Source organism: Neolamprologus multifasciatus, chromosome 16 (genome assembly GCF_963576455.1).
Source record: "Neolamprologus multifasciatus chromosome 16, fNeoMul1.2, whole genome shotgun sequence".
NCBI classification, from domain to species: Eukaryota; Metazoa; Chordata; class Actinopteri; order Cichliformes; family Cichlidae; genus Neolamprologus; species Neolamprologus multifasciatus.
The window spans coordinates 26,873,717-26,890,024 of NC_140454.1; the positions used below are offsets into that span (position 1 = coordinate 26,873,717).

Genomic DNA, 16,308 nt, shown 5'->3' on the forward strand with positions numbered 1-16,308 from the left:
GCTTTTCTCTAAAACAGAAAAAATTCATGGACACCAACAATAATTATATTTTAGCATTAAATATTAAAGAGCTTGGTCATATTGGTGGGTTAACCATTACAGAAACATAAATATAATAATCAGTGCTGTTAATGTAGAGCTAGTGTGACAGATGTCTTTTGGCTGGTGGTGTAATGTATTTGTTAAGCACTGTGTGTCTCTCCTCTGTGTACTTCAACTTTTGCACTATTCATGGAAAATTATAAATGCAATGAAATGTGGAAACAAACAGACACATTTTGATAGGCATTGTTTAAATTCGAGCGCGTTTTTATATCATATTTATTCATTATTTCACTGTTTGTGTCATCCTTCACATTACAGTGAACTGACCCTAAGGGACAATAACAATGACCTTTAACATTAAACCTGAGGATTTGAAAATATTGATTTTAACTTTATTTTATTGTTTTGTACATACAAATATAATACAGCAGTTGTTTTTTTTCTTCATTATCATATCAGTTTTATCATAGTTGCTGCCCATGTGGTCCACATATTTAAAAAAAAATGATAATAGTCCTAACATAATCCTCTCACGTCCAGTTGAGCTGATTTCTGACACAGAGTATCAAGTAAGCCAAAATAAGAAAAATGCTTACATTTACTCAGAGATTAGAATAAAGACCTATAGAGACATGTGTGTACTGTTAGTATTTCCTGTAGTTACATTTTATCTTCAGAGGGTGAGAAGAAAATTTGAGTCAGAGCTGAAATCTTCAGCTTTTCAGACTACAAAAACCTCAATTTCAACCTCCTGTCACCCACTCTGCTCTCATCTTAACCTCAGAGTTTAGAACCTTTGAGGAGATGTTGACCACACCGTCTGCAGCTGAGAGCCTCTGGTCAAAAAGAACCTCTGGTGTGGCAGCCTCCCCCTCCACTACACCGAACTCCAATATGAGCACAGAAAGACCACAGCAGGAAATTACTCAGTCGACTGCTTCACTCAATGCGCAACACAAAGAGAGACCAACCGCGGGAAGATTTTTCTATCTCAACCTTGAACTTGGATGTTAAAGCAGTAAGAAGACCTGGAAAAGATTTTTTTCTGAAAGTTATTTTGCAGAAATGTTGCCACTTGTAAAAACTGTGTAAAGGTGAACAAGCCAAGCAATGAGGGAACTTTGTCAGGAAGGGAGAAGAGTTAGATTTAGGTCCACTTATATCCCTTTTTATGGAATTTTAACCATCTGACATATTCAGCTGGAGATTGTATAACAGAAGGACTATAAGGTAGCATAGTCTAGTTTACAAATCGTGTTTACGTCGGGTAAAATAAACCTTAACCTTGCCTTTAAGTGGGGACTTGGTGGATGTTGAGAGGTTAACAGGGATGTTACAATTTTTACAAAAAAATTCTAAATGTTAGTTTAGAACCCTGAACTCTAAATTCATGTTGGGATACTTAATTCTAAATGTGCTATTCCATCACAATCCACATCTGCATAAAAAGCATCCCCACATGTGTATGGATATGAAGCCACACCCCAATGTTTTACCTTTCTAGGTAATTCTAGGTGCACAATTATGCCTAATGCAGATGGAGCAGTAAAAAGCCAGTCTGTCCATTATTGTCTTTGAGTGCCATTTACAACATTAGCAGGTTGCATGTCACCAGATGAAAGCTATTATTGATTCAAGCCCAACACTGTAATTTGGCTCTTTTTTCATTTAAATGTTGCTCCCTTCATTTTTGGTGTAAACAGAAAGCGGCAGCTTTCAGGACGAGCAGTAAAGCAACATTTATATGTGCCGTTAACGACTAAGAACAAGAAGCCAAAAGTCAGACTGGTGATTATTTGACGCATGAAGCTTTTACCCGTGCTGGTGCCAGGGCTCGAGGGATGACCTGAGGCTTTGGTCTAGACCAGAACATCTCATCAAAGACTCCACCGAGTGGACGGATACTCCGACCTATTTAACATTCATTCTCTGGGGAAACGATCATTTGTTATTTGTTATCAGTTGAAAATTCTGAACACATTCTCGCAATGTTAATAAAGTGTGACACAAATGTGCCATTTAGCATCATTAACAGGTTAAAGTATCATGCATTCAGGGACATCTTGTGTCTGAGGTACACAATGTGTCCTCATGCTGGAGCTTCTGGATTATTTGTTCTTTAAGGGTTTTCTTCAAATGATCTGAACACTACAACAGTCCAGTCACTGCCGCGCTTTCTCTGCCAACCAATCGGAGCCTATATCAGACTGTGGGTGGGGCTCATCACTCCAATTGGCCTGAAACCTACATATGTGGTTAACATTATGTCAGGCATTTAGTGCTTTTGAACTCTTTATTTGTTTTCACAGTTCATTTACCGTATAAAGTTCTTCGTGTTAGAGTTTTGACTTGCTCATTTCCCTTGATCATTCTTAATTCATGTAATATTATTATATTTTAGTTTCTGACGTTACAATATTATCCCTCTGTGTCATGTTTGATGTGAGTTTCTGTGTTTAGTTGGTAGCTTTTATACTGTTTCTTGTTTCTAGGTTTTTTTTCTTGTTTTTGTTCTTGTTTGTCTGATTCTCTTGACTGCTTTCACCTCCGTCCAATTAATTTACAGTTTAAAAATAGCAATGTCCTTACTGTCATTTTATCACCTGTTCAGTGTCTGCTCCTACTTTTGACGTTTGTGACTTTGAAATTCTTTTGCCTGTGTTTTTTTAATTGGACGTGAATATCTTCTCGCCTTTTGTTAGATTAGTTGTATCTTCTGGTCTTTTGTCTTGGGTTCCCCACATCTCGACACACAGCATTTTGTGACAGTCGGGGTATATTTGAACCCAAACTGTGGCCTTTTCTCAAACTAACCCAGTAGTTTTGGTACCTAAACTGAATGAAAAACTGGGTAAAAATGAAGCTAATTAGTAAAATAATGGCCTCACATGGGGTGTAACCTCAGTCAGTTTAGATGAAAGAATTGTGGGTTATGCCTCCACCAATGCTTGTTATGCTGGTGTTTTAAACTTCAAGGCTGGAGAGAGAAAAATAACACTAATTGAGTGTTTTTCTTTTGTTTTATAGAAACAGAATTTTTGGAAAAAGGCTTGGCATTATGAAAAATGATGTTCTGCTTCAATCTGAGAAGAAACTTCCCACATCTACTCTGCACAATGAACTGCTTCTCTGCTATTCTGTGCAATTTATTCTTATTGTAATTCCAGAAGTAATGCAGATGAAAAAGCCTACCTTCTGCTGCTGCTGCCTCACTCACACTCTGGAACTGCTTTGTGTTTGCATGCATTTACTGTAGCCCTCAGCAGCCTGCCCAAAGCTAAAAATAAAATCTGACAAGTTTCTCTTTCTCTGACTGAAAATATTTCTAACAGTGTGATCTTATCGAGCTACATGATTAAGGCTTTTGTTGCCAGTTTCAGAGCAAATAATCTCTTTGAAGCAATAACAGCAATAACAAGCCTCCACCGTAAATTGGACTTCAAATAGCAAACACAAGAAATTAGCTACTCAGGGAAAAATGTCTTGGTTTGGAAATGTGTAAAAGTCATCACAAATTTATGTTCTTCATTTGTTAGATTATTTGTGCCTACTGATTGTTTTCTCCTCTGAAGCTTCCAAAGAGAAAAGACGACGCTGCTGCTTTTAAAGACGTGGTGAGAAAATACTTCATGCTTCACAGCAATATCTGAAGATGTTTTTCTTTTACTATATAATCTCTCACTGTCATCAGTGCTCTGTGTCTCCTTGGTTTTGACTTCTGTACCTTGTTGTCCTTCACCTTTGTTAGCTGAGTTTCCATCTTCATATTCTTTACTCTGGTGTCACAAAGGCAGCATGAGTAAGTTATAACAAGTTGCATTTCTTGTGCACAATAAGTTTTTTTTTTTTTAATGAAATTGTAATTGGAGTAGTTTTGATGTTAAGATGCAGTATTTAAAACACTTGTCTGATCAGTTTAGGTTCTTGGATCATTCATTTTGTAAAGTGTGGTCTGATTACAGTTGAAGGTGTGCCACAGACGCTCGAGGCAGGAATCGGGTCTAACAACAAAACAAGGCATTAATTGAAAGCCAAAACAAACATGAGAAACAAAGGCAAAATAATAAGATAAGCCAACTAAAAACCTAAACTGGGGAAAAACTGAACAAAGATCTAAGAGCAGGGAGCGTGGGAAAACTACAGACCATGAACATAGACAGGTGAGCAGACATGGGTAGACGAACAGACGACCTGACAATGAACAAAGGGAGACAGAGGATTTAAATACATGGAAGGGCAATGAGGGAAGTAGAAACACATCTGACACAAATGAACATGAGGCCACAGGCGAAACAAAACTAGACACACGAAACACGAGACTATCGAAATAAAACAGGAAACTATGAGATGCAGACTGACACATGAGATTGACACAAAGGCGAATGAGAGAGGGAGTGAGGGAATACGAGACAGAGCGATGACGGGCTGGGGAAACATGGAATAAACATGACAGAAAGGGGAGACATTTAGTTACAAGCAGGAAGGGGAGACGAGACATATTTCCATTTTCATGTTGTCTTGTCGAGATAACTAAACATAGCAGCCAAAAAGATACTCAAAAATAGAAAAAAAACCCAAAATATTACACACAAAGAAATCACAAAACACCATTAATTCCAAAAGGCTGGGTCAAATGACCCAAGACCATGACAACAGGAGGGTCTCCTTTAGGCCAGAGCTATGTTGTATACATTTGTATGCAGTGTTCCTCATTGCATTGTCAGATTTGTGCCTCGCTTGTTGGGTCCGGTTTCAAAACACAGAGATGGTGAAACTTCAAAATAGAAATCCATGAATCATGCAACGTAGTTCTTGGACTCCTAGCCATGTCTATCGATTCAATTCAGTTTTGTTTATATAGCACCAAATCACAACAACAGTTGCCTCAAGGAGTTTTATATTGTAAGGTAAAGACCCTACAATAATACAGAGAAAAGCGAGAAAACCCCAACACATGACCCGTATGAAAAAGCGCTTTGAGCTCCCGAGAGCAACCCTCACAAATGTTTGCAAAAGCAGCTCGCATGCATATGTGCTTGATTTTAAACATCTGCGGCCATGGAAAGGATTGGCCAAGTGAATTCAATGATTTGGATGGGTGAGTTAATACTTTTGAGAAACATTGTATCAGTTTCTTACTCAGAATCAAGCCTCAGTCATTACATCCAGTTTGAAAACATGATGATGGAAATCATTTAGCTCGACGCTTGAAGACTGCACATCAATAAACACTGAGTGATGTCACTGTGCAACATCATCAGCATCTGATAGAAATACAGTATTTTGATGCCTTGGAATAATACTATGCAGGGTGAGCCGAGTATAGGCACTGCAGTGGCACAAATAATGCCAGGCTGTGATCAACAGGAAGATTTTGAGAAAAAAAAAATGGCCTGCAGTTTTGTTGCCTTTGTGTTCAAATGTCAGCCTGTCTCTTGAATCCTTTTCTGACCTCCTTGCACTCTAATGTAACATGCCTAAAGACTCCTCAGTGTTTGAATTTCTTGACTTCTTTGTCTGCGTCTGGCAAGCTTTGCAATAAAGTCAGCAGAGACACAGAGCGAGAGGTCAGTTCCCATCGATTTCACACAGAAAAACTCTTGTCCTTGCCCTGTGCTTTCCTGCCGATAAAGCAACTGCAGTACGGACTCAATTTGGAGCTTCACGTTGTGAGCATGGCAACTGCAACCATACAACGCACAGCCCGCTGGGCTGAAACATCAGAGCGGCGACAGACCCGACAGGCTTTCAGAAGGTTTCTGATCCACTGCTGCTCTGTGGACTCAACTTTAACCGGTTGTTTTTCATCCTTCTTTGCTCCTTTTATCCCTGTAATTAACCACTGAGCTCACATTAGGCTCGACAGGTTTGATGTATGAGTCAGTAAAAAATGACATTTTTAACTTTCTCCTGGGCCAAGGCAGACAAACAAGCTGTAAATAGTGAGGATTGTGGTTGTTTTGGGGCCTTCAATAGGGCCGCTGTATGAGGAGAACATGGCCACTCTGCTCAGTGGACTGTGGCTGTCGTGAAGGCTCTCCAGTGAGAAAGTCCCTATTCTCTTTAGTGTCATTGCACGACTTTCTCTGTGTCTTTCACTCGCTCGCTGTTTTTATGTTTCTCGCCCTCCCTCCCTCTCCTTAGTGGGCGCACTTATGCTTGATGATAGTCTCTCCTGGGCCCTCTCTGTTGAACCCTGTGCTCCCTCCGCCTTTCGCTCTCCTTCAGTCTCTTTCACAGTCTGTATCTCCGTCTCCTTCGAGGACCACTTTTACCCCACTTACTTTTTATTACACGCTCACAAACCTCCCACCCCGCAGACCTTTCAATTGTTCTCCCTATCCTTTCCTTTTTTCTCTCTCCGTCTGCTCTCTCTGTGTCCTTCGGTTGCATTTACTTGTCCTTTGATGCCCAAACGTCCTCATTCCTCACTCAGCCTGGCTTTCTAAGAAGAACCATACAGGGCATGCCACCCACCAACTCATTGACAATGTCCTGCAGTTTTTGGAATACACCAAAAACTCCAATGTCTGCTTGAGGATCCAAAAGTCCAAGATGGTGACAGGTGTAAAGCTACAGCTGACAGTGGTGTCACCTGCCAAAAAAATATATCGAATACAATGTTAGGCCAGTCAATTTGATCAGTCCCAAGCATTTCCATGGTAACTAGTGTTGGTCTGTTCAAAACATAAAACGTTTATTGCAAATTTACTCCAAAGGTCCAAGATATCGCCCCGTTTTAGCATGCCAAGTCAAATGTCTCAGTCATATAAGTGTACCAGTCAACCTAAAGAAAGCCTTTAAAACTGGAAGTGTAGACTGTACTGTAGACCTAAAAGTGCCAAAGTGTACAACCTACCCTACCTTACTACTAGTGATTACTTACCAGAAACATGGTTAAACCATTAAGACTGCCTGGCTACAGATTAATGAGGACTTTAGATACAGGCAGTACATTGGCCTGTAGTTATTGGTAAAGCATAATCACTGTTCCCTATAGCAGTTGTCCACTGTGCTGTTTTATTTGCATTAAAATATACTCTGCATTCTCACGGTTAACCAGACATAAATCTTCCTGATACTGAGCGGCTGTCAGTCTCACCATTATTAAGTACTGAGACTTGACAGATAGAAATCAGGTATTCTGTATGAACTGGTCTTTGTTTAATGGAAGACACTGTGACCTGTCACAGCAGAAAAGCACAGGGTACACTGGGACACTTTAGCAAAACACAGCACACACTGTGTGCTAATGATCACCATTAGTGTTTGTCAGTGATATGCGCCAGTACAGCCTTTTCTCTAGCAGGACCTCACATTTCAAATCTGTAAACCTGACTCTGTGAAAATAATTGGAATCATCTTTATGAGAGGTAGCAAGCTGCTATGACTAAACATCATGAAACTACACACTGAAGCACAGAATTTTAGGATACATTTTATGGAAATGTTATATTTAATGAGCAACAGATAATCTATGAAATTGGATCTAGTAGGTAACATTATCTTGTTTCTTAATATTTGTTTTTTTTTAGGATGTGGCTAGAGCAAAACCTTGCCTTAACTCTATGTCAGTGATCTGGTGGACATTAATTGATTTGAAAGCATGCAAAATTTCGAAGAGACATCTATTCATTCAGATTTGGTTTAATTTGGACTGATTTGAGGTTCTGATAACTGAAAAGAAAATTAACATCCCTAGTGCACAAAGAGCTCATTTTCATTAAGCGAGGAGTTTAACGTGATGGCCAAAGTGCTTATTTTTCCACATATTTAAGTCACTTATGTCCATGACAGTGACCAGCTTTGGCTTTGCCTACATGCAGGTGCGGGGCACGTTGTGGTTGTTTCATTTAGAGATTGAGTCCAGTCCAAAGAGGATTTAGACTGCTGTTTGGTTCTGATACTGAGCTTTGGACAGTGATGTGATGTGGCGCAGGTGTAGGTTTGCAAAACTGGATGCACTGCAAAAGTCTGCCTTTGAAAACAAACGCACCCCTCCACTGAGAGGAGCTGTGGGCACATTCACATCACCAATGAGTTTTTTGATAACCACTTGTGTTTCTCACAGCTGCCACTCACAAAACCTCTTGACATCTAAGAAAACCCTTCCAGCAGCCATGGCAGAATGAAAATACAGCATTAGAGAGATGAAACAGATGCTACTGACTGGTTCATTCTGTTCAGCTCCGAGACTGGTCCAACAGAGCCGATGTTGTTCTTTATCAGACCAGAAAGGCAAAGAAGATGGTGTGTGAGCCTGCATGTGTTGGTGATCCAGCCTCCCTTCATCGCCCTCCCAGTTGAATGAAATGCTTGTCGACTCAGACAATATGATGGATAATATGATGGATGTGTTTGAGGCTGCCTTGTGTCCAATTGAAACTGGGGGAAATATTAGCTGAGTCTCATTAAAATGAAATGAAGGGAGCATTGTTCCCCAGAGTCAGTGCATCCTACAATTAGGAGGCAGCTAACAGAAGCTGTTGAGAAGTAACTGGTATCAGAGATCACAACAAAGCCAACTATCACCACCACCCTTCTGTTTTATTACAGCTGCCCTTTGAAACAGGGCCTATTCAGTATACCTACTGTCATCAAAAATAAGTGTAGTTTAGATTGTACCACTTGTGCTGTGCTGTAAGAGATGCTGAGATGTGGTTCTTAATTTGGAATGCAATCTGAGCTCTGCAAACACAATATCTGATGCCTGCTGTACTCTGGTTTCATTTAATATTTCCACTGTCTCACTCAAATCAATTCTTATTAAAGCCTTTACACATTAAGGTTTATACTGAACGCTTGTTTCATTTGAATGCGCACTTAATGAATTTAATTGTCTCTAGGGATTGCTGTGTTGGTCAGTCAAGAGGTACTCGTAGGTCTGTTTAGACCCCATTTCATATCAAACTACCATAAAATGTTATATAATGGTTTTTGGGTGTTGAATGATGTCATGGACCCAAGACTGGTGACTGTGGTCTAGTTTCCTGTCTAACGTCTCCTGTGTCTCCTCTTTCTGCCGTGTCTCCTTGTCTAGTCTGTCTTTGTAAATTGTCTTGTGCTTCCTGTTTTACTTTGATAGTCTGTGTCCTATGTCAGTGTATCTTGCTTTGCTTCCCGTGTCTCATTATGTCGGATTAGCTTCAGCTGTGCTTCCCTCCTTTTTTCCATTCCCTCATTACTCCCTGGTGTATTTTAGCCCTGTGTTTTCCTCTGTCCATTGTCATGTTGTACCCTCACTACGCTGTGTGTTTCTTCCCTCTGTGTTCCAAATCAACTCCTAGTTTTCAGTTCCTGGTTTATTTTCTAGTGTTTTAGTTTGAGTTTCTTGTTTCTAGTTTTGCTTTGTATTTGGATGTGAAGTTTTCCAGCATTAAAGCTGCCGTTTTGAGTTTACTCCTCAGCTTATGAGTCCTGTATTTGGGTCCTACATTCTGCCTGCCACACACCACACCTTGCAGATGACCTGTTTTGAATATTATCAGCTGACTTAATAAGCATTTTTAACTTTGGTTAGTTCTATAGATATTTCATATTTCTACTTTACCAACTAACAGGCTCTACTAATACTGCAGATATTGCCTTCTTAACTCCTGGTTGAGCCTCCTTGATGAACAAAAACATTTTGCTCAGCAAGGAGGCATTTTAACCTCTTAAGCCCCAACGCCCCCTGATACGGGGGCAAAAGGCAGGAGATCGGGTAGGCATGGGGCTTTAGAGGTCAAGTCCAGAAACAGGTGTTGAAATAAGTTTCATGGGTGAAATATTTTTTTGACTTCTTAATTTTAATCTTCATGCACCGTTTTCTAAGACTCTTGTACTAAGACTACTTAGTTAGGGTTAGCGGGGGTTAAAACACATCATTGATAAATCAGATTTTTAAATATGTGATTAATGGGTCCGGACATCCTGGTTATGACTGTATATCTGTAGAGGTGAGAGTGACACTGTAACCACTTAGGATTGTACATTTTCATAATAAACTAAGGTATTTTTTCCTCTTATTGAATAAACCCTGGAATTAGTGAAATCATAGTAATTACTTTTAGACTTAAAACTTGTTCTTGACCTTTACTGGACTGACTGATCTTTAAGTACGGTCACACTGTGATGAAACTGGCTCTTATGAGTACCACCTGTTGAAAAGACAGATTTAGGTTTCATATTTAGGTATTTTAAAAACATTTTGGTTTTTTGCCTTATGATGTAGAGAAAGATTTAACCAAAGTCCTAGCTTGAAACCTCGAGCCTGATTTTACACCATCACCAAACGTGACGAGTGGACTGAGAGACTCAGAGACAGCGCTACAGAGTCAAAGCAGCTACTTTTCAATCACCTGACCTGCCCTAAATTGTCGCCAATTTTATCATGGTTTGTGCGTCTAATAGGATGATAATTTACAAAATAAACATAATGTTGTGCACAGTAAGACTTGAAACCAGCGCCTGAAATCATAAGTTCAAAACCTGAGTGAGCAGTAGGTGAGTTTACCTATCAGACTTCTTGCTGCAATCGCTAAAGTTGCCCCCTGCTCAACATCAGAAAGAACGCAAGTTGAAGGCATTTCTGCACTGGTTCCAGTTTTCACACCATCTTTTATATACAGGTTATGATTATTACTTAATTCCATGTGTTATTTTATAGATTTAAAGTCTTAAATATAGTATATGTGTATAGTTATGAAAAAGCAGAAACGCTGTATATGTGCAGGTACTGTATACGTATGACTTTCACACTGGTATCATATCTGTAAATATTAGCATAGCTGCACAGTATAGTCTTGTTATCTTGCTCATCTTTATTCTTTAAACGCTCTCTCCTTGAGGCTCTGACTCTTAATCCATCACCACTCTCCTCCACATATCCCACATCCTGCTGTGCACAACCTACTGTCTTTCAGAACTCTGTCTGATAAATGACTAAGCCCGTGTCTGCTCACAAACAAAGTGAGGAAGGATGGGCAGACAGAGAGACAGAGGAAAAGAGTAGGAGGAGAAATATGGATGAGACGCTCAACTTTTTGACAGTTTGAACAATGGCCTGGAGGCCTCACTGGAAAAACACGTTGACTAAAACACTCCCGTTTAGGTTTTCATTTTCACACTCTAAGTCTGCTGCTGACCCCTTCGCAAACAAAGTGGGAGACCTCTGGTCTGCTTCCAAGACCAAAAGCTGTCAAAGCACGTCTCACATTTGGACAATAGGCCACAGCTTCCTTGCACAGAGGAAAGGAATCCACATCTCTGGGTTCTGTGGTACCTCGCTCACTCGATGCCTGCCTGACCACTCATCCTGGTTCACAGGCAAAGGCGAGGATAAATTTCTCTGTTGTTTGGCCAGATCTCCGGCCCTAAATGCAGTCTGTGATGGAGGAAGCAGCTGCTGGTGAAAGAAATACGCCAAACCTCCATTTAAATGTATGTAATTTTGTCTGTCCTCTTGCCTATAGCTCACCACCTCCTCCTTTTTAACACCAAGCATTAGCATGGCAGCTCTTGGATGTGAACTCTGTGTTTTAGAGTTGACAAATTGATGATAGTTGATTTGCACCTAGAGGCGAAGCAGGGGGGCACAAAGAGATAAAGAGGGGGGAAATTTCATGAGCGGAAGCAGAGAGTGGCGGACAAGGTCATAACTCATTGGCTATTCCACCGAGAGAGCCGCTAGCAACCAATCAAGCACTGCAACAATAGGTGGATCGTTGCAGCGATTCCAATCTGAACCCATCCCAAGGGACAAAGGACACATTAAAAAAAAAAGTAATGGGTTTGTAAACCTCTGTTTAGATGTGTATACTCACAGGGAAAGAAAAAAACAACACAATCACATTTCTATCAAGTTAGCGGAGTCAGAGGGGACCTGACGGCAGCCGCTCCTTCACCCTCAGAGTAACTGGAAGTGAGGATGATTGAATTATCTGCAGGCAGGGAGGAACATATTGGTACGTGTATCTTCAGACACTGAGGGGCCCAAGACACTGGAAACATAAACTCCATTCTCCAGCTCAATTGATCTTATGTTGCTCTGTAATTGTATTGGGAGAGCTGGAAAGGGAAGCAGAGGGAAATTACTACAAGCTGCATCGGGGAATAGTGGAGGTTCTGTTATGTACTCACAGTTAGTTATCTGGCATCACACAGACTGAGTTTGGTGTGGTGACTTCAGGCAAAAAATGTGTTTAAACTGTGATCAAGCAAAGTGGAATAATTCTTGGTCCAAAACCCACCTGCGACGTCACTTCACTAGATAATATTTGTAAATAATATATTTAATATAATAATTTGCACTCTCCATTCACTCTCTGTGCTATAACAAAAAACGAAAATTTTCACCACAAACCCAAAATAGAAAATGTTCCCCTTCAAAATAAAAACGTATCTTTTACTTTGAAGGTGAACATTCCGCATTTCTTTTTTGTCATGCTCTTTCCACATTTTCAGTACTGCTTGATCAGTGTTTGCAGACAAGCCTGCATCCTCCATACATAATTCAGGTGACTGTGGCAATCTGCTAATGAAGAGTCACAGGCTGTATCCCAATTCAGGTTCTGCAGCCTTAAAGTACGCAGCCTTAACGGTCCACAAGGGCCGCGTACTCAAAGACCGCTAAGGCCGGAAGTGTGAGGCTTGTGAAATTGGACGGTCTAGCCTCCGTCGTGCTGCCCAGGTTGCCTAGCAACCATGATACTAACAGCTGGAAACGTTTCATACAGCTTTGTTTGACAGAAATGAAGGAGAAAATCTTTTGTTCATTTGTTTGTTTGTTTCTACATGAGCTTTGATCATTCTCTGTAAGATTAAGGTCAGCTATTGAACGGCGTATATTTTAAAGTAAAGGCTTTAAAACCAACTTAGTACAAACGTCACTAATGTCACATAACTTTGCCGACATGTGGCCAACAGCAATGTTTTAATGTTCTTTGTTATTAAACATTTGCACATAAATAAGTGACATAATATTCAGTACTTACTTAAAGTTTACTCTTCGGGCGCCTCTCATCCGCCGTTTTGTTTCGGCAAAATTATCCACACCCACCGCCGCTATGCATTCTGGGATATGTTGGGCCACGAAGTCTACACCGCCACGTCCTTAAAATTCAGGGAAATGAAGGACGCATTTGAGGGCCGCATTTCGAGCCTGTCTGTTTAAAAGTGATACTTTTAACACTCTTTTGTTAAAGCAAAAAGACTTAACTAACCTTTAAATGGAGGACCACGTCTGGCTGGTTGTTCAAGACACAATAAGAGCAGAGTTCCTTTTAGCTAGCCAAGCCCTGAAACATAGACACCATGCTAATAGTGCTGACTGAGATATTCTGGGTGAACTGGCAGGAGAGATATTGTACTGAATTGATATGCATTGTCTTTAGCCTCAATCTGACACACACTGAGCTCTAAAGAAAGATCCCATTACTGCAAGTTTCTTGAAATGTCTCCAGCCACTTCAAAGTGCTGTGTATATAGCTTGCATTCACTTTTGTAACACATCTCTTTGCATTGCTCTTTATGTGAATACTGGCTCTTTACATCCACTTATTACAGATTACAACTAAAGCCTGAATGTTCCCGTCTGATTATGGAGATAATTGTTTGGATGTGTGTATGATAAAGACTAAAATAAACTGTAACCGTAGCCCTTTTGTGCTCAAGAATTTCTATTCACTGTAGGAATTCAAATCAATATTGGGTACAAAGGTGAGTGTGGCACCTCAACACAGTCGAGTCTTTAAAGAAATTATATCAATATTCTGATAAATGTGTTTGAATTTATTAAGAGATGAGCTTCTCCCTGCTGACCATACAATAAAATAATTATTCAGCTCACAAAAGACTTTCTGTCTGAGCTTGTTAATGCGATGCAGCGTTCCTGATATGGCTAAACTCCAACTGGATTTAAGAGAAAACAATAAAAGGACCTGAAATGGGGTTTTTTTATCAGCCAGATTGTGTTAGAGAAAGATTTCTGCCGTTGGTGATGTTTCCAACAGGCAGTGTTCGACATGCTCGATGTGTGATGGCCCCCGGGCTTCTACATCCACCTGCTGGTTTTTATGGCTGCTTGGATCAGGACAGTGGCTCAGATATATATGAGCCTGAGCACTCAGCTGTTCTCAGTCTCCTACAGGTCGTAATGGTGTTATTGAACTTTGGTTGCTTTATTTTTCTTTTGGTTTACACACCACACACATTAAGTATCATCTCACTCGATAAGGTAATTTTTTGCCCTTAAATAAATGTATTTTTCTTATTTTCTTATTTGTGGTGAAAAGTGGAAAATGACAGTGTGTTTTCATCCTGTAATTTTAAGTCAAATTATATGTGTTAAATTATAGCAGTGTTTCCCACCATCAGAAAACCTGTAAGAGCTTTAAATTGACGGGGATGATGAAAAGTGGCACTGCCATTCAGACTTGGTTTTCACTTGCTGGTTATATTCTGGTTATATTCAGGGAAAAAAAATGGTGGTTTCGGATAAAATGTGTCACAACTCTTCTCATGGAAAAGTGCTGAGTAATCAGCATTTCCACCATTTCCACCCTACCAATGAAAACCAACTGCTCAGGTCACACATGATGATTTATACAAAGGGTTTGGGTGTTTTGTGACCTCTAATCACTATTTAGATCATTATTTTGAAGGATTGTTGAAATCAAAAACTTAGACATAAATCTATCAAATCTATCAAATCTGATTTTAAGGAGAAGAAAGGACTGGTAATTTGTGACTTTGGAACAGAAAATAAAGCAGAACTAAAGCATCGAGGGGCAAAAAAGCTTTTTCAAACCTTATTTTCTTCATTTCTCTCAAATTAAATTTAGGCTTCTTTGAGTTCATGTCTTTCTTTTAATGTCTCTGGGTAAACTTAGGGGAAAAAAAACAGTTATTGGTATGCAGTCATTAAGACCTCCTAATACCTCCTAAAGCTTACTCCTGGGTGGGCTTTATGTTCTTAATGGACGCTTTTTTTTCTAATGAGGCTTTACAACTAAGATGTGAGGATTTATTTATTTAGTGCACGTGAATCTGTGTATAGTTACTGTGCATGTGTATAAGGTACAGAAAGGTCAAGGGGAGTCAGTGTTATTGATCAGTGCTGGTTCAGGGTCAGGGCTGAAGGTTCAGGGCTTAATGCCACAGGAAGGGAAATGTAATCATAAGAACGTCCTAATAATGATACCCTCAGGTTGTGTATGTGCAGGTCAGTCAGCCATGCGACACTGGACTGATACTGACCCCACACAGAGACACCCCCACCCCCCAAACAAGCAGCAAGGCAGATTTACTGAGGCTTTAACAGCTGCTATGTCCGGTCACACTTTCCTTCAGAAATAAGACTGAACTAAGACTATTTTTTTCCCTTCATAAGTTTAACACATTAATCTCAGCAAATATTCAACTTTCTTTTTATTATAACCCACTTTAATCTTAGTTTAATACTTGAGAAATATTAGACATTCTTAGATATTAAGGAGATAAATTTATGAGAAATAAACAGTGTTCTCCAACATTAAAGTAGTAAATTCAAGAAAAGAAACTGAGTTAGTTCCCAAATATTTCCCAGTTTGATGGAAATGGGAAAATGTGGATATTCACTCAAATCAATTTTCCATTTAATTTTTGATAATTAACTCCTTTAAAACCTTGTTGATTTTCCTAGCATGGGCCTAATAAACTCTTTAAAAGTGCATTGGTATGATTTCACAAGTATAAAAGTCTTTAAACTATATTTGCCCCACTGAAGAACTTTTAAGAGGAAGAAAAAAAAAAGTATCCTTTAAATGAAGCCACCTGTGGTCAACACCTGCCTGACACTGAAGACAACAAAGGGCTCGCAGACACTATCAGGGTTTGTGTCTCACTGCAGTAATCACCTCTTTAATCTGCTGCCTTGCAGCAGTACACACAGGGACAACAGATTTAGGAGCAGCTTCTTCCTCAGGGCCAGCGCTCTAATTGAGAGCTATGCACATAAACTGCATCCCTCCGCTTCCTCCCATCACATCCCATTCTTCTGGCTTACTCTGCATGCACTCTGAACAAACACACCTCTCAGGGAGTGAAATTTATCTGTGTACACAGAGATTAAAAGGCACAGAGATCGAGTGCACTTCCATACCTACTAGGAACATACTTTTGGTAGATGTCCCTTTATTTTTTAAGTACATTTTAATGAAAAACTTTCATTATATTTACAGTATATGTCAGTGGTATTTTACTCTGATTATTTAACTCTTTAACTCTACAGAGCTCTTTATTAGT

General features: G+C 39.8%; 1 long non-coding RNA gene across 1 annotated transcript in view; it reads left to right on the forward strand.

Annotated features, from left to right (window-relative positions):
* Nucleotides 1-13,070, forward strand: part of LOC146500955 (uncharacterized) — a 166,248-nt gene extending 153,178 nt beyond the window's left edge. Inside the window, exon 2 of the long non-coding RNA XR_014869739.1 lies at nt 12,603-13,070. This is a non-coding gene — a long non-coding RNA (uncharacterized LOC146500955). The remainder of the gene's footprint in view (nt 1-12,602) is intronic.
* The last annotated feature ends 3,238 nt before the right edge of the window (nt 13,071-16,308 follow it).